We start from the raw sequence: 6,280 nt of genomic DNA on the forward strand, positions 1-6,280 counted from the left end.
ACCCCAACAAAAGAGACAAAGACAAGAGGCTAACTAATAGTAAAACAACAATAATAATAATAATCAAGGAAGAGAGATATAAGGTACTTATCTTTTGAGGATTGAGGGGAATTTTGTTAGCTCCCTCTTGATCCTTGCCATCTTGTAGAAATCATCCATCTGCAAAACTATTCATCCTTGTCTTCATCATTAGTTACTTTCCTTCCTTCCTTGCATGAGCTAGAGTTTCTTCATTCAATGGAAACATCGATCTAGGTCCAACTCTAGGGTTTTATTTGCAAATCCTAGGGCAATCACATAAAAAAATTCAAGTCATTTACCACTAACATTGTTAGATACAAATTTTCTTTCCATATTCCAATATTCAAAACCATAGAGCTTTTCATGCCTCTGCATATGTGATGAGTTCCATCATGTCATCAAACAATCGAGGATGTTCCATCTTGATTCAGTCCAAGAAAATGTATCAAGATTAATGGTCCATTATTGTATTCTTCCTTCATCTAGAACTCCAACGATCAATAAAGAACAAATTTAGATACAAATATTCAATTAGGGTATGGTATTCCAAGATCCTCTATAGCATCAATAAGTAAACAATCTTCAAATGGTTTAGACGGAACAAGAATAAAAAAATCTATAAACTAGATGAGTCATCTATAACATACTTTATATGTAGGAATTGAGGGTATTTTCATTCAGATAGTCTATGGTTCTGTGACTATTTCCTACTTTCGTGATATACAAATTTATGCCTAGATACTACTTGTTTTTATCCTCGAACTGTCGATCTTATTTTTTGTAAAGGCTAAATGATTTTTGTTTTTGTCTAACTATTATTTTTAAAATACACCCTAGTGTATCTGCAATGTAACTTCTTTACTGAATCTGGTAATAAAGTTTTTTTTTTTCCCTGCGGAAAAAAAAGAATGTCGTCAAAAACATATTCTCCTTAAATTCAAATCATCAAACTGCCCAAATATTTCATGACTCTTGAAACAAGTGTATCAAAAGTGCATTATGCGTCAACAAGGGACCTCAAAAGATCTACTTCAGATTTAGCAATGTTTATAGCCAAGCTTCTTCTTTTTCAAACAAAGGTTGAATAATTTCTTTAGAGAATGGAAACACTTCGACCTCTTAGCTCAGGGAGCCCTATGTTCATTCCAATTTCCTTTCTTAACTCCCTTTGACCTAGAGAGGAAATTCCATGGTTGATCAGTCAGAGATGTATCCTTTGATTACCATATTTCTAAAGCGTTGTCAAATAAGTAATGGCACCGTATCTCGGCCAATGCTATAATATTCACAACAGTGAAATGCAAGATATATCACTGTAGTACAAGGTATATAACATTAAAGACTTGAAACTTCAAGGCAACACTTTATTGAACTCATATTAAAGGAAATGTCCTACACAAGTCACTCATTTCAACCCATATCATATTTTAGTAAACCAAATAAACTTGGTTCATATCCCTTAGCCATCCAAATTCAAGGCTTATGATTATGTCATTGCTTCTTCCAATACCAAGATGGATTACAAGCTACATATCAATAGATGTATCTAACATTTTCTTATAGTTGCACAAACACTGTTGAATATCATTTATCACTTGTGAATCTCATCACTAAAATTATTTTTCACAAATAGGTGAAGGGAATCTTTCAACATACATAACTGTCCTTAATGGTTTCTTCAAAGATCCCTTCATATTTTCGTATAATCCATATGTTTTGTAAGGCAAGAGTTCTAGAACATTGACTAATCCTTTGATCTGAATAAGGAGCAGTTCACAATCCTGTTTAATCTTTCATGATACATTTTTCACAAATGAATTTTCATCCTTCAAGGCATAGTAAGATCTAGCCTTACTTCATCGAAAAACTCTAGAGGAAATTTTGATACAAATGTTAATATCGACTTTTAAACCAGGCCTATACTTGGTACTCATTAAAAGAAACGTGTTGAAAAATATAACTAGTGTTGGTGTTCATAATTATATTTGAGTCATGATGATCAAGAAAAAGAAAATTTATTATAAAAAGAAAAAATTATTTTATGAGCATGGTGTTGGGTGATTTAATGGTTAGTTAAATCCCTGTCATTTAATATGTCAAATCGGGGGTTTTTTAAATTTATGAGGTATACCTGTACTATATGTACTAGGTGGTTATCTTTCAGATTAGATTAATCTAATGCAATCTAAAATAATGACAAACAAATTAAATCAATAAAAAACAAACCAAATAGAAATCAAACATAAATAAATTGAAATCACACTTACATAAAGAAAATCACACTTACATAAAGTAAATCACACTACACTTATAGAATTGAAAGCACTCTTACTGAAAGGAAATCACACTCACACTTGCATAATTGAAAGCACACTTGCTTAGAGTAAAAGAAAACTCACACTTGCATAATTGAAAGCACACTTGTTGAAAGTAAAAGCACATTTGCATGAAAATAAATAAAATAACAAAACTATACTATGTTACCAATGTAAAAAGATGTGCAAACTGTGGTTGATGGGGACCCTCCATTCCTCAGCAAGCACACCAAACTACCATCACATCTTCAAAGTAACAATGTGTTAGAGAGTCTTGGACTGAACTATTTTATTGATGGGAAGAAAAGAATACATAGATAGATAGATGGGTTCTTTTGAAGGATGCACCCCTATTTATACAAAAACCGAGGATGACTGATCAATAAATGCAGATCCCTTGAATTTCCTAAATCCACATTTATCTCATGTGGTTACAAACAATCTCCTAAAAATGTGAGATACATATCCTCTCAAAATCCTCTCATCTATGATTCTTCTCCTTTGAATATCCATAGATAATGATCCTCATCTTCTATAATTACTCCACAAATCTTCATGAGTTTGATCTTGAAATTCGAATGTGTAGTTAGGAGGCCAAGTAGGACCCTTATAGAAGCTCCAAGTAGGCCTACAATATCACAAAACTTATACCACTTTCACGTATATATGAAAACATGTTAATTTTATAATATTTAATAACAAATTCACTTAAAATAAATGATTTTGGAAAATATAATGCTAAACCCATATGATCATGAAAATGGTTACTTAATGTAGGGTTATGTAGTTAGAGAGTTACCGAATGAGGGTAAAATGATGAACATTAAGGTGAAAGTGGATGACATTTTTGAGGCGCAACATACCCCCAACTGAAGTTGTTGCATGTCCTCATGCTACTATTGCATTGATTCACTTAATCATAAGTTGATCTTCGTAAAATGTTTTGCTTCTATATGAGCTTTGGCTCTGTATTAATTCTCCTTTAACTTTGCATTATCATATCATTTGATAACTTTATTCCTTTTTTTGCAAATTATACTTTGAAATCATTTGATTGCGACAAATTTTTTATGGTTGATTCTTGTGCGACAACCAAATTTTTTGAGTATTAGTTCTTGCGTAACAATACTTATTTTTATTTTGTTGCATCAAATTACTTTGAAGACATTTAGAATTCCCATAGTTGTTGTTAGCCATTTAATGTGCTCATCAATTGATCATTGCAAAACATATAAACTTTTGGAATCAAAATGCAATAATAGTTGATTTGGAAAATATGTTGGTTAGGATGAAATGAAATGTGACATGCGACATGTGACATGAAATATGAATATCCCTTCCCCCCAACTAAAGGTGTTTTCAATTTTCTTGCAAATGAGAAAGGAAATATGAATGAATATGAATGTGGTGAGGGATTTTCCAAAATCACAATTTTAGCATTTAAGGAATTACATGATTAAAAAGTAGAAAATGACATACCTTCACTTACCTGAAAAGTGGACAAGTTATGTATATAGAAGAGTGTGGCTGCTGCTGCTGGATCATGGAATATGAAGTAAAAGGATCTAATATGCTTCTTCTTTTCCTTGGTTGTATGAATTCAGGATGAGATTGGAATCTTTATTGTTATGTATGCTGAATTGAGTCCTGCAGCAAACTGTTGAAATCATGTAGTCTTCATTCGTTCCCGCTTGATGGAATAATTCTTATCTATGTGAATATATGTGTCGATGTTGAACAAAGAAAATAAATTTTTGGATTACTGTCCATTAATGAATGCCAACACGAGACTACTCATCATTGATGTCAATGAGAGTCAAGATGCCTAAGTACATCTTACTAGGTACGAATAGATGTGTCGAAGTCGAGTCACCTAGAAGATCCGACAAATAAGGGACATTGATGTATTCCCACTGTTTATTGGCGAGAGAACTTTCCATTAAGGCATGCAAGCCTCAACGTACTTTAAATATCTCTAGTCTTGATCCCACATGATGTGTCACAGTCGATGGGTCAAAACTTGTTAGAAGGAAGGCCTTAATGAATCCTCCATCATCTAACGCGAGTGTACAATAATAATTTGAAGGATTATGGATAAAATATTTGTATTGAAGCAAGATTTATTTGACAGAAAGGAAGAGGAAAATGAGGTGACTCAGCTTTGCAAGGGAGCTAAATGACTTTATTTTTGGGAAATATGAGTGAAAATGATGCAAGAAATTATGATGATTGTGAAGGAAACTGAGTTTTTGGTAGTTGGAAGATGGACAGTTATGGATTGACTGCAGGTTTGGAATGAGTCCCGTTGGTAAAATTGGTATTTTGTTTATTAATAATGGTGTAATGGATCTAATTTAGCATAAAATGATCATGCTCTTCTGAAAGAAACTTGGTATTCAAAAGGCACTCGTGCATATAGTGCTCTTCTTTCATCGTGTCCTAGAACCTGGAAAAAAAATTAGCACTTTTTTTGAAATAAAATGTAAGTCTATCAAGATAGATAGGTGATCGGTCTCTCTTCATCTGGTATGTACACAAAAAAACTCAGAAATAGTATTAATAAAACAAATTCAAGAGACTAATTCAAGAAAAATTAAATGCACTTTTACCTGTCTCTTACCAATTTTGATCTTGAAACCTCTTCTCCATACACTTAATTTTTAGATAATAGATCATAAAACATTTTTTCATAAGCTATTGTATTATGTCGATTCTGCAGCTACCAAAAACATAGATCGTTGCACTACCTTACCACTTTTACAACCCGCATTTAGACTCAGATGGTGGGTTTTTAAATTATTGCAGTTAGAATTTTTATATTTGCAAGGTTTTTATGCAGGTTGAAGTCTGTAACTATGTTATTCTTTTTTATTTAGCACTCCACCCTTGTCCATGATCCTGTGGATCAAGAAAATGCTAAAAATTCAAAATTCTTTGATCAACTTGAAACCAACGCCAAAGCGTAGATCTCGTTGTTCTGAATCCAACACATTTTGTTTCACTGAAATCCGACTTCGGATGCTCCTGAAATCACGTTCTGACCATTTTATGAAACAACTTAAAAAATTGAAATTTTGAGTTTGCAGGTACGCTCAGTTAGCAGTTCGTATGCTAACGTGGCAAGTTGACTGTGAAATTTTACTATGCCTCATCGGCCAATGCGAGGTTGACACTTATCGCTGGTTTGTTGGTTGACATGTGGCAAGTTTATGTTGGTCAATTGATGGTTTAGATGGCCCAACGAGGAAGTGCCATGTGGACTAACCATTGGTTTCCATGTGGCATCCTCGTGGTGGAAAAAATTACATGGAAGGGCAAATGGCCTCCATGAGTTGAAACCATGACCTCATTCCTACTAACCAAACGATTTACGAACCACACAAACATGTTTGATGTGAAATGTAACCCAAAATTTATGTTTTAAGTTTAAAAAGTGTGCCCTTTTGGAGAGGGGGCCGGGGCTAAGCCCTAGGCCCTGATCGCATGCGACTCAATATGACCATGATGCGAAATTTGGGATTGGTTTTTAACTATCCTACAAATTTGCCCGTTGGTCGGGAACGCTGGATTCGCGCGGCGTTCTCGATTTCCGGGGGCACCAGTCGAGTTTGGGTCGATTTGTAGGCTCATTAACAACATAATTGGGTATAATCTTAAAACAATCATATCTTTCTCAATTTTTAACCAAATGAGGTGCAAAAAGAGACAAAAAAGGGGTTTGCGATAGCGATGGATTCATTGGAGGCATCAGTTTGGCTGTTTGAGATTTCTAAAGGTCTAATTATACTTTTGATTGTGAACTTGTATTTCTTTTCCAATTTTTATTGCAAAATTATAAAACTAACTTTGTTCAATTGTATTTTCTCATCTTCCAGATCTCAGAGAGCACAAGAAGAGTACATACTCAACAATATTGAAGCTATTTATTCAATTTGAATGTGAAA

Source organism: Pinus tabuliformis, chromosome 8 (genome assembly GCF_031772625.1).
Source record: "Pinus tabuliformis cultivar Carrire ecotype Pingquan chromosome 8, CPIR1, whole genome shotgun sequence".
NCBI lineage: Eukaryota > Viridiplantae > Streptophyta > Pinopsida > Pinales > Pinaceae > Pinus > Pinus tabuliformis.